This window comes from Bombina bombina, chromosome 6 (genome assembly GCF_027579735.1).
Source record: "Bombina bombina isolate aBomBom1 chromosome 6, aBomBom1.pri, whole genome shotgun sequence".
Classification (NCBI taxonomy): domain Eukaryota; kingdom Metazoa; phylum Chordata; class Amphibia; order Anura; family Bombinatoridae; genus Bombina; species Bombina bombina.
Genome location: NC_069504.1, coordinates 807,713,374 through 807,727,034, shown reverse-complemented (window position 1 = coordinate 807,727,034; position 13,661 = coordinate 807,713,374).

Sequence of the window (13,661 nt, the reverse complement as noted above, 5' to 3'; positions counted from 1 at the left end):
ATGAGCCCAGCTGTTTGCAGATCACCTTCATAAGAGCTGACTACAACAGTGCAACTCTTGGCAGGGTCCTCTACCCATTTGATCCCTATAATTGTTTTGCTGTACTCTGCATTTGTTTATAGCGCTGCGGAATCTGTTGGCACTCTACAAATAACCAATAATAATAATGTATGTACAGTATATGTCTAGATATATATGTATGTGTGTACATATGTATGTATGTGTCTAGATATATGTGTGTATGTATATATGTATGTATGTGTCTACATATGTATGTATGTGTCTAGATATATATGTATGTGTGTACATATGTATGTATGTGTCTAGATATATATCTGTATGTATATATGTATGTATGTGTGTACATATGTATGTGTCTAGATATGTGTGTATGTATATATGTATGTATTTGTGTACATATGTATGTGTCTAGATATGTGTGTATGTATGTATGTGTGTACATATACACAGGTAGCCCTCGTTTTACAACGGTTTTGATTTACAACCATTCCTTCTGGAACCTAACCCCGGTGTAAACTGAGGGCTACCTGTATGTATGTATGTATGTGTCTAGATATATACTGTATGTATCTGTGTACATATGTATGTATGTGTCTAGATATACAGGGAGTGCAGAATTATTAGGCAAATGAGTATTTTGACCACATCATCCTCTTTATGCATGTTGTCTTACTCCAAGCTGTATAGGCTTGAAAGCCTACTACCAATTAAGCATATTAGGTGATGTGCATCTCTGTAATGAGAAGGGGTGTGGTCTAATGACATCAACACCCTATATCAGGTGTGCATAATTATTAGGCAACTTCCTTTCCTTTGGCAAAATGGGTCAAAAGAAGGACTTGACAGGCTCAGAAAAGTCAAAAATAGTGAGATATCTTGCAGAGGGATGCAGCACTCTTAAAATTGCAAAGCTTCTGAAGCGTGATCATCGAACAAACAAGCGTTTCATTCAAAATAGTCAACAGGGTCGCAAGAAGCGTGTGGAAAAACCAAGGCGCAAAATAACTGCCCATGAACTGAGAAAAGTCAAGCGTGCAGCTGCCAAGATGCCACTTGCCACCAGTTTGGCCATATTTCAGAGCTGCAACATCACTGGAGTGCCCAAAAGCACAAGGTGTGCAATACTCAGAGACATGGCCAAGGTAAGAAAGGCTGAAAGACGACCACCACTGAACAAGACACACAAGCTGAAACGTCAAGACTGGGCCAAGAAATATCTCAAGACTGATTTTTCTAAGGTTTTATGGACTGATGAAATGAGAGTGAGTCTTGATGGGCCAGATGGATGGGCCCGTGGCTGGATTGGTAAAGGGCAGAGAGCTCCAGTCCGACTCAGACGCCAGCAAGGTGGAGGTGGAGTACTGGTTTGGGCTGGTATCATCAAAGATGAGCTTGTGGGGCCTTTTCGGGTTGAGGATGGAGTCAAGCTCAACTCCCAGTCCTACTGCCAGTTTCTGGAAGACACCTTCTTCAAGCAGTGGTACAGGAAGAAGTCTGCATCCTTCAAGAAAAACATGATTTTCATGCAGGACAATGCTCCATCACACGCGTCCAAGTACTCCACAGCGTGGCTGGCAAGAAAGGGTATAAAAGAAGAAAATCTAATGACATGGCCTCCTTGTTCACCTGATCTGAACCCCATTGAGAACCTGTGGTCCATCATCAAATGTGAGATTTACAAGGAGGGAAAACAGTACACATCTCTGAACAGTGTCTGGGAGGCTGTGGTTGCTGCTGCACGCAATGTTGATGGTGAACAGATCAAATCACTGGCAGAATCCATGGATGGCAGGCTTTTGAGTGTCCTTGCAAAGAAAGGTGGCTATATTGGTCACTGATTTGTTTTTGTTTTGTTTTTGAATGTCAGAAATGTATATTTGTGAATGTTGAGATGTTATATTGGTTTCACTGGTAAAAATAAATAATTGAAATGGGTATATATTTGTTTTTTGTTAAATTGCCTAATAATTATGCACAGTAATAGTCACCTGCACACACAGATATCCCCCTAAAATAGCTAAAACTAAAAACAAACTAAAAACTACTTCCAAAAATATTCAGCTTTGATATTAATGAGTTTTTTGGGTTCATTGAGAACATGGTTGTTGTTCAATAATAAAATTAATCCTCAAAAATACAACTTGCCTAATAATTCTGCACTCCCTGTATATGTATGTGTGTACATATGTATGTATGTGTCTAGATATATGTATGTGTGTACATATGTATGTATGTGTCTAGATATATGTATGTGTGTACATATGTATGTATGTGTCTAGATATGTATGTATGTGTCTAGATATATATGTATGTGTGTACTTATGTATGTATGTGTCTAGATATATGTATGTATATATGTACGTATGTATGTGTGTACATATGTATGTGTCTAGATATGTGTGTATGTATATATGTATGTATGTGTTTAGATATATGTGTGTATGTATATATGTATGTGTGTACATATGTATGTATGTGTCTAGATATGTGTTTATGTGTGTATATATATATATATATATGTATGTATGTGTGCAGTTTCAACATATTTCAAAAGAAAATCATAGTTTAAAAGTAAGTCAAGAGCTCCACTATGTGACCTTCAGCTTAGTGCGTCTTCAGCTTAGTATTTGAGCCAACATGAGTTTTTAAGCGCAACTCCATATAACTCTTATCATGTGAGGGATTTTGTGAACCAGTGATATCCGACAACCTGACGATAGAGCCCCTAGACTTTCGTTCAGGCGCTAATATATTAATTTCAACTTGTAATATGAGCATCAAAATAAATGCTCTATTGATTTAACTAGAGTGATGTTAGAGCACAATATCTTCACTTGTAAAAACTCACAATAAATTTTGTTTTATTTATTTACCATTTATTCAGTGATTGTATGATTTTTTTATTGACCAGCACATTGTTCTGATGATGAGAGTGTGGAGGACTTGTACTCTGGAGAAGAGTCGCCAAATAGTATGTCACACTCTCTGATAGCAGAAGGATGAATGATGAAAAGAGGAATGATGCCCTTTAGAAAAAACTGTTATCTATACTAAAGAAATACATAATACATTAAAGCATTGTGAACAACCCTGTCAACATTTTGTATTATTCACAATGCTTTAGGGAAACAGGAATGGTATTGTTGAGTTCTTAGCTGCACAGATTTTTAGCATATTTTCTGAAAGCAGGGAGAAAAATAAACATCATTATATTTACACTCTTGGCTTTCCTTAGGGAAGTCTACATGCAGTATCATTAATAGGATTCATAAATAGATAGATAGATAGATAGATAGATAGATAGATGGATGGATATGTACCTGTGGACACAACTTTGCACTGCCCCTGACCCTTTCACCATTGCATGCACCACCTGTCTTACACTTGTCACCTTAACCCTCTCACCACTGGGTCCTCAGAGCATATACCTCTTTAACAACCCCTGACCTTCAGTACAGTCACAACTGGTTATCTCTGTCTTCCCCCCTCTCCTGCACTAACATTTTTTTTTTATACAATTGAGAATTTCAATTAAAGGAACATACATAAAAATCATCTTTGAAATATTTGTAAAATATGCTTCCTTGAATTGCTAGAAAATAAATTACGGCTAGATTTAGAGTTTTGTTGGTAAAGACCCGCGTAGCTAACGCTGCTTTTTTTCCCAACGCACACTTCCAACAACGCTGGTATTTAGAGTTGTCTGAGGGGCTGCGTTAGGCTCAAAAAAGGGTGCGTTGAGCCTAACTTAGCTCCACTTCAACTCTCAATACCAGCGTTGCTTACGGTAGCGGTAAGCTGGGAAACGTGCTCGTGCATGATATCCCCATAGGAAACAATGGGGCTGAGCTGGCTGAAAAAAAACCTAACACCTGCAAAAAAGCAGCGTTCAGCGTTCAGCTCCTAACGCAGCCCCATTGTTTCCTATTGGGAAACACTTTCTAAGTCTGAACCTAACACCCTAACATGAACCCCGAGTCTAAACACCCCTAACCTTACACTTATTAACCCCTAATCTGCTGCCCCCGCTATCGCTGACCCCTGCATATTATTATTAACCCCTAATCTTCCGCTCCGGACACCGCCGCAACCTACATTATCCCTATGAACCCCTAATCTGCTGCCCCTAACACAGCCGACCCCTATATTATATTTATTAACCCCTAATCTGCCCCCCCCCCCCGTCGCCGCTACCTTACCTACACTTATTAACCCCTAATCTGCGGACCGGACCTCGCCGCCACTATAATAAATGTATTAACGCCTAAACCGCCGCACTTCCGCCTCGCAAACACTAGAATAAATAGTATTAACCCCTAATCTGCCCTCCCTAACATTGCCACCACCTACCTACAATTATTAACCCCTAATCTCCCGCCCCCACCGTCGCCGCTACTATAATAAAGTTATTAACCCCTACTGACTTTTTTTGGCGTTAGGAGTTTTGTCGGTAGAGGCTCTACCGCTCACTTCTCCCAAGACTCCAAATACCAGCGTTAGGCAGATCCCATTGAAAAGATAGGATACGCAATTGGCGTAAGGGGATCTGCGGTAGCCTGGAGTCGCAGTAGGGAAGTGAGCGTTAGACCCTTTCCTGCCTGACTCTAAATACCAGCGGGCGGCCAAAAGCAGTGTTAGGACCCCTTAACGCTGCTTTTGACGGCTAACGCCAAACTCTAAATCTAGGCGTTAGTGATTTATATACATATATACAAGGCATTATGGGAATTCCTTAGCATAGATAAGAAAAGCAATGCAGTCAAAGGACAGACATCTAAAAGATCAGATGGAAACGCATGGGAATGGAGTTCCTGCACTATTTTTGCAGGAGGAACTAAGTTCCCCCTGGATAGAGAACAGAAATACTTCAGTAAACACTGCTGCTGCTGGTGGGAGGAGCTGGAGCACAGTCTGGTTAGAGAGATAGTGAGATCCTCTAGTAATGGGCAGTAACACTTCCTACAATACACTAAATGCAAGCCTGTCCACGGTCCTGCTGTGTGATCACCCTTCAATGTGTGTAACACATAGTGCTTACATTTCTGTGTGGTTTTCTCTGGAGTTATTTAGCTCCCCTCAGCAGAAATAGGATTATTGCCCCTTAAGTGGGCTTGACTCTCTGACAGAGGAGGAATCTCAGGGCCAAAGGCAACCATTTAACCCTTCATTGGTTTTAATTTGCTTTCATTAATCAAAGTGTATAAAGATGGTATACATATAAATACAGTGTATGTATGTGTGTATAAAACAATATTAATGATGAGGTGGGGTGGAAGTCTTTAGTCAGTTCCCACACTTTTTCTTGTAGGACTTGACCCCTGGGTGAGAGTCCACCAGAAGTCCAGTTAGCTGGAGAATAGAACTGGCTGTGACTGAGAGAACAGAAGCCAGGAGTGCCAAAATGGCTACCAGATCAAGTTAGGTTGAGCAGATCAGGCCCTGGGAAATTAAGCAAGTGTGACACACAACAGCCAGCAAATAAACTTATGACAGTGTAAGGCAGCTTGTCAGCCTAAAGCAAATTAAGGGCTTCGGCCTCTGCAGATATGATTGGGTTGTGTATGTTTGCCACTATTTTGCATTTTTGTGGGTGGGATTTTTAACAGTTGGGAGCTGTATCTTCTTCCTTTTTTCTCCTGCTGCTGATTTGAACAGCCAATAAGATTTTAGCAGTTCTAATTCCTATTGGCGGATTCAAAATTTTCAGCCAATAGGAATGCAAGTGACCCCATCTTGAATAGCGTCCCTTGCATTGAAGATTCAGTGTACGGCGGCGACCCTATGAAGAGGATGCTCCGCACTGGATGTCTTCAGGATGGACCCGCTCCGCACAGCCGGGATCAAGATAGAAGATGCCACCTGGATGAAGATAGAAGAGGCTTTTTTACTGTTGGGGGGTCTTTGTATTTTTTTTACAGGTAAAATAGCTATCTTTGGTGCAATGCCCCACAAAAAGCCCTTTTAAAGGCTATTGGTAGTTTATTGTAGGCTATTTAGGGGTTAATACGTTTTTTATAGTGATGACGATATCAGGGAGCGGCGGAATAGGGGTTAATATTTTTATAAAGTGGCGGTGATATCGGGAGCGGCAGATTAGGGGTTAATAACTTTAATATAGTGTTTGCGATGCGGGAGGGCCTTGGATTAGGGGTTAATAGGTAGTTTATGGGTGTTTAGTGTACTTTAGTTATGAGTTTTATGTTACAGATTTGTAGCGTAAAACTCATAACTACTGCTTTTAGATGGCGTTACGGATCTTGTAGTTTTAGGCTGTAACGCCGATTTTTTAGCCAGAACGCAAAAGTCGTAATACTAGCGTTATGGGAATCCCATTAAAAAAAATAATTTTTAAGAGTGCTGTACTAACGTTGCGATACAAGCTAAAAGGCTTGCGGTACAGCTATACCGACAAGACGTGTAATGGCTGCGTTGCTGTTTTAACGCTGAAAATACCATATTTTCAGCGTTAAAAGACGAACGCACAGACTTGTAATCTAGCTGTTTATTTTTTAAGTACTGTTAGCATTTTGTATTTTAATTGTAATGTAGTTTTTTTTAATGTAATTAAAGGGACAGTCAACCCAAAATGGGTTCTAACTCATACATATAGACTTTCAAACGATTATTATTTTCCAATGTAGCCCAGTTTTCCATCATATTTCGTTAGCATGTAAAAAGACTTACTATTTTCGGTTCTGCTGTTCAAAAATGTCCGCCTGCCCCCTCCCCTATTTCATCACCAGTCTGTGCTCGATTTTCGTCAAGGGGGTACTTTTGAATCCGGAACTGAAAGTAACCAATCAGTACACAGCTTGTACCGCCTTGACGTGTAGAATAGAAAAGTTAATGTGAGCACAGACTGGTGACGAAATAGGGGAGGGAGAAGGCGGACATTTTTTAACAGCACAGCCGAAAATAGTTAGTCTTTTTACATGCTTACGAAATATTGTGGAAAATTGGGCTATATTGGAAACTAATAATCGTTTGAAAGTCTTTATGTATGAGTTAGAACCCATTTTGGATTGACTGTCCCTTTAAGGGGTTAATTTAGGGGGTGTTAGGTTAGGGGGCTTAGTCATTAAATTATTTTTTTGTGTTGTGGGGGTCTGTGGTTTAGGAGTTAATAGGTAAATTAGGTTTAATGCGTTGGGGGGGTTGCGGATTAGGGGTTAATAGATTATTAGGTCGTTTGCGATGTTGGATGTTTGCATATTTAGGGATTTAATAATTTTAATAAGTTTTTTTTTTTTTTTTTTAAACTTCGTTCGGGAGGTTTTTTTTTAATACTTATTGGGGGTGGTTAGTTTTTTTTTTTTTGTAATGCTCCGTTTGCCTTCGCTGCATCCCGGTGGATTCCGAATATGGCAGGGTGGTGAAAGAATCCACCGCAGGCCTTCGCTGCATCCAGCTGAATTATTTTGGTTGCATGCGCAGCCAACATTCTGTTGGCTGCCTCGCGCTGCCAACATGCCTTTAAAGATGCATGCGCAACTGCCGACAGCGACGGACGCGTTACAAACGCGATCATAATCTAGATAAATGCAACCATGTTGGTCTTTACCTCCAACTCTTTGAGTGGTCTCTTATTTCAGGTATTTGTAGGTTAGGAATATCTGTTTTAGCCCTTATGCAAATAATCATGGCCAGCTGAGCAAATATGACAAGGCAGGATTAGTAGGTTAGGTCAGGAAAAAAGGTTGGGTGAAGGGCAGAGCAAGATTTATACTTGTAGCAGGGCTAAAGCAACAAGCAAGTAGTGGAAAAAACTGGCATTCCCTTATATAGCATTTATGATGTAATGCCAGGTGGTGCACCAAAGGGCACAATTTTTAACCCAAGTGAGAGGTGTACACAAACCACTTAGAAGGAGCACACAACTAACCATAAATATGGCATCCCTTTGTCAGACACAGATACATGCACAAGAGGTACAGAAAATAAGTAACTTTTATTATGTTAGCGAAACATTTGAATGTTCATTCTCATTAATGAATTTGATTGGTATTGAATACTTTTAATAAAGATGATATTCCTACTGGCAAGCAAATTCCCAGCACCTCTGAGTCCCAGCCACACACACAACCTATGTAAAATACTCTCTCTTTGCAATAATTCTCAAATACATATACATATAGATTCACATCTATATGTATTCCCCTATTCAGGGCCAGACTGGGACCAAAAATATGGGAACGCGCTGTAAAAAACAGCATATGAGAGGTAAAGAACTATATAAGGAATGTGGATTACACAAGAGTATAATAAAAAAGTTTATAATTGTATTACAATAAGCGATGCCGGCATCTGATACAAAGTAAAATAGTACAATTAAAATAGGATGAGAATCAGCATAAATTATAAAACATCAGTGTGTGGTGCTATAAGTAACTATAAAAATAATAATATGTTGCAAAGTAACACAATGTTAAAATTGAAACAGAGTCAATGTTACCGTCCTTTCACAATCAGGCCAGTGATTAGAGTGTCTGATCCAGCTGTTTATATGACTGCAGGTATGACTTGGAAAATTCCCTCTGCGTTGTTTTTAAAACAGCGAAAAGCTTGCAAAATCTTCTGGCTTGTATCCAATGACTGTGAGTTAAATTTCAAAGACACATTCACAGCCGTATTTGCGGGATGTCCCGTGCTGTGGACCGGTTCCGGTCAGGAGGTCAGAGTGCAGGAGTAATGATAAGCAACGACAGACTTCGTTTCTTTGAAGTAAAAATGAATCAGACTGCTTTTAACAAATGTGGGTCATGGGTGGGAATTACGCATATACAGGGAGTGCAGAATTATTAGGCAAGTTGTATTTTTGAGGATTAATTTTATTATTGAACAACAACCATGTTCTCAATGAACCCAAAAAACTCATTAATATCAAAGCTGAATATTTTTGGAAGTAGTTTTTAGTTTGTTTTTAGTTTTAGCTATTTTAGGGGGATATCTGTGTGTGCAGGTGACTATTACTGTGCATAATTATTAGGCAACTTAACAAAAAACAAATATATACCCATTTCAATTATTTATTTTTACCAGTGAAACCAATATAACATCTCAACATTCACAAATATACATTTCTGACATTCAAAAACAAAACAAAAACAAATCAGTGACCAATATAGCCACCTTTCTTTGCAAGGACAATCAAAAGCCTGCCATCCATGGATTCTGTCAGTGTTTTGATCTGTTCACCATCAACATTGCGTGCAGCAGCAACCACAGCCTCCCAGACACTGTTCAGAGAGGTGTACTGTTTTCCCTCCTTGTAAATCTCACATTTGATGATGGACCACAGGTTCTCAATGGGGTTCAGATCAGGTGAACAAGGAGGCCATGTCATTAGATTTTCTTCTTTTATACCCTTTCTTGCCAGCCACGCTGTGGAGTACTTGGACGCGTGTGATGGAGCATTGTCCTGCATGAAAATCATGTTTTTCTTGAAGGATGCAGACTTCTTCCTGTACCAATGCTTGAAGAAGGTGTCTTCCAGAAACTGGCAGTAGGACTGGGAGTTGAGCTTGACTCCATCCTCAACCCGAAAAGGCCCCACAAGCTCATCTTTGATGATACCAGCCCAAACCAGTACTCCACCTCCACCTTGCTGGTGTCTGAGTCGGACTGGAGCTCTCTGCCCTTTACCAATCCAGCCACAGGCCCATCCATCTGGCCCATCAAGACTCACTCTCATTTCATCAGTCCATAAAACCTTAGAAAAATCAGTCTTGAGATATTTCTTGGCCCAGTCTTGACGTTTCAGCTTGTGTGTCTTGTTCAGTGGTGGTCGTCTTTCAGCCTTTCTTACCTTGGCCATGTCTCTGAGTATTGCACACCTTGTGCTTTTGGGCACTCCAGTGATGTTGCAGCTCTGAAATATGGCCAAACTGGTGGCAAGTGGCATCTTGGCAGCTGCACGCTTGACTTTTCTCAGTTCATGGGCAGTTATTTTGCGCCTTGGTTTTTCCACACGCTTCTTGCGACCCTGTTGACTATTTTAAATGAAACGCTTGATTGTTCGATGATCACACTTCAGTAGCTTTGCAATTTTAAGAGTGCTGCATCCCTCTGCAAGATATCTCACTATTTTTGACTTTTCTGAGCCTGTCAAGTCCTTCTTTTGACCCATTTTGCCAAAGGAAAGGAAGTTGCCTAATAATTATGCACACCTGATATAGGGTGTTGATGTCATTAGACCACACCCCTTCTCATTACAGAGATGCACATCACCTAATATGCTTAATTGGTAGTAGGCTTTCAAGCCTATACAGCTTGGAGTAAGACAACATGCATGAAGAGGATGATGTGGTCAAAATACTCATTTGCCTAATAATTCTGCACTCCCTGTAGAGTCAATTCATATATTAAAGAGGCTCAATGCACCACACCTACCGCATATGTAAAGCAGTTGTATTGCAAATGGAGTTTGTAACAGCGTCCATATTATTCAGATTCCAGTGCTGGACAGAAGAAAGTAGATCATGGGTATGATGGTATTTCCAAGAAAAAACAACTCTGTGAATTAGAGTTGGTCTCACCCACCTTACCTACTACTTAATTTCACAAGTTATGAGCAAATTTTTACGCGTTTCAGCCTAGTCAGGCCTGACTAGGATGAAACGCGTAGAAATTTGCTCATAACTTGTGAAATTAAGTAGTAGGTAAGGTGGTTGAGACCAACTCTAATTCACAGAGTTGTTTTTTCTTGGAAATACCATCATACCCATGATCTACTTTCTTCTGTCCAGCACTGGAATCTGAATAATATGGACGCTGTTACAAACTCCATTTGCAATACAACTGCTTGACTTACATATGCGGTAGGTGTGGTGCATTGAGCCTCTTTAATATATGAATTGACTCTATATGCGTAATTCCCACCCATGACCCACATTTGTTAAAAGCAGTCTGATTCATTTTTACTTCAAAGAAACAAAGTCTGTCGTTGCTTATCATTACTCCTGCACTCTGACCTCCTGACCGGAACCGGTCCACAGCACGGGACATCCCGCAAATACGGCTGTGAATGTGTCTTTGAAATTTAACTCACAGTCATTGGATACAAGCCAGAAGATTTTGCAAGCTTTTCGCTGTTTTAAAAACAACGCAGAGGGAATTTTCCAAGTCATACCTGCATTCATATAAACAGCTGGATCAGACACTCTAATCACTGGCCTGATTGTGAAAGGACGGTAACATTGACTCTGTTTCAATTTTAACATTGTGTTACTTTGCAACATATTATTTTTATAGTTACTTATAGCACCACACACTGATGTTTTATAATTTATGCTGATTCTCATCCTATTTTAATTGTACTATTTTACTTTGTATCAGATGCCGGCATCGCTTATTGTAATATAATTATATACAAATATAAACTTTTTTATTATACTCTTGTGTAATCCACATTCATTATATAGTTCTTTACCTCTCATATGCTGTTTTTTACAGCGCGTTCCCATATCCCCTTGTTCTTTTTCTATTTTGGTTTGATGTTAGGAGGTGCACTTACCTTTTGGGAATAGCATTTGAGATTTGAGCGTTGTATCTTATACCTACCCTGTTGTTTTGGGACCAAAAATATGCCTGGGCATTTTAAGGCAGAGCAGCCCCCACAATATTTTAAATGACCATATGGAGGAGTGGCAACTTTTGGCCCAGCGATCAAGTACAACCCAGAGGCCCCGGGAACAGCAACTGCGCCACTTTGAAATCCAATATTTAATAATGAAAACAACAGAGTAAGTGAAACACATACGGCTAGATTTAGAGTTTGGCGTTAGCCGTCAAAACCAGCGTTAGAGGCTCCTAACGCTGGTTTTGGGCTACCGCTGGTATTTAGCGTCGTGTAGGTAAGGTTCTAACGCTCACTTTCCAGCCGCGACTTTTCCATACCGCAGATCCCCCTACGTATCCTATCTTTTCAATGGGATCTTCCTAACGCCGGTATTTAGAGTCTTGGCTGAAGTGAGCGTTAGAAATCTAACGACAAAACTCCAGCCGCAGAAAAAAGTCAGGAGTTAAGAGCTTTCTGGGCTAACGCCGGTTTATAAAGCTCTTAACTACTGTGCTCTAAAGTACACTAACACCCATAAACTACCTATGTACCCCTAAACCGAGGTCCCCCCCACATCGCCGCAACTCTATTAAAATTTTTTAACCCCTAATCTGCCAACCGCACACCACCGCCACCTACGTTATCCCTATGTACCCCTAATATGCTGCCCCTAACACCGCCGACCCCTATATTATATTTATTAACCCCTAATCTGCCACCCCAAACGTCGCCGCCACCTACCTACACTTATTAACCCCTAATCTGCTGACCGGACCTCACCGCTACTATAATAAATGTATTAACCCCTAATCCGCCTCACTCCCGCCTCAAAAACCCTATAATAAATAGTATTAACCCCTAATCTGCCCTCCCTAACATCGCTGACACCTAACTTCAAGTATTAACCCCTAATCTGCCGATCGGACCTCACCGCTACTTTAATAAATTTTTTAACCCCTAAAGCTAAGTCTAACCCTAACACTAACACCCCCCTAAGTTAAATATAATTTTTATCTAACGAAATAAATTAACTCTTATTAAATAAATTAATCCTATTTAAAACTAAATATTTACCTTTAAAATAAACCCTAATATAGCTACAATATAAATTATAATTATATTGTAGCTATTTTAGGATTAATATTTATTTTACAGGCAACTTAGTATTTATTTTAACCAGGTACAATAGCTATTAAATAGTTATTAGCTATTTAATAGCTACCTAGTTAAAATAATTACAAAATTACCTGTAAAATAAATCCTAACCTAAGTTACAATTAAACCTAACACTACACTATCAATAAATTAATTAAATAAAATACCTACAATTATCTACAATTAAACCTAACACTACACTATGAATAAATTAATTAAATACAATACCTACAAATAAATACAATTAAATATACTAACTAAAGTACAAAAAAAAAAAGAACTAAGTGACAAAAAAACATACAATACCCCCCAACATTACAACCCACATACCCCTAATCTAACCCAAACCCCCCTTAAATAAACCTAACACTAAGCCCCTGAAGATCTCCCTACCTTGTCTTCCCCACACCGGGTTCACTGATCCGTCCTGGCTCCGACGTCTTCATCCAAGCCCAAGCGGGGGCTGAAGATGTCCATGATCCGGCTGAAGTCTTGATCCAAGCGGCGGCTGAAGAGGTCCATGATCCGGCTGAAGTCTTGATCCAAGCGGGAGCTGAAGAGGTCCATGATCCGGCTGAAGTCTTCTATCAAGCGGCATCTTCAATCTTCTTTCTTCCGGGTCCATCTTCATCCCGCCGACGCGGAACATCCATCTTCGCCGACGACTTCCCGACGAATGACGGTTCCTTTCAGGTACGTCATTCAAGATGGCGTCCCTCGAATTCCGATTGGCTGATAGGATTCTATCAGCCAATCGGAATTAAGGTAGGAAAATTCTGATTGGCTGATGGAATCAGCCAATCAGATTCAAGTTCAATCTGATTGGCTGATCCAATCAGCCAATCAGATTGAGCTTGCATTCTATTGGCTGTTTAAAAGGTGCGGGGGAAAAAAAGCCAGCGTTAGCTACACGGGTCGTTACCGACAA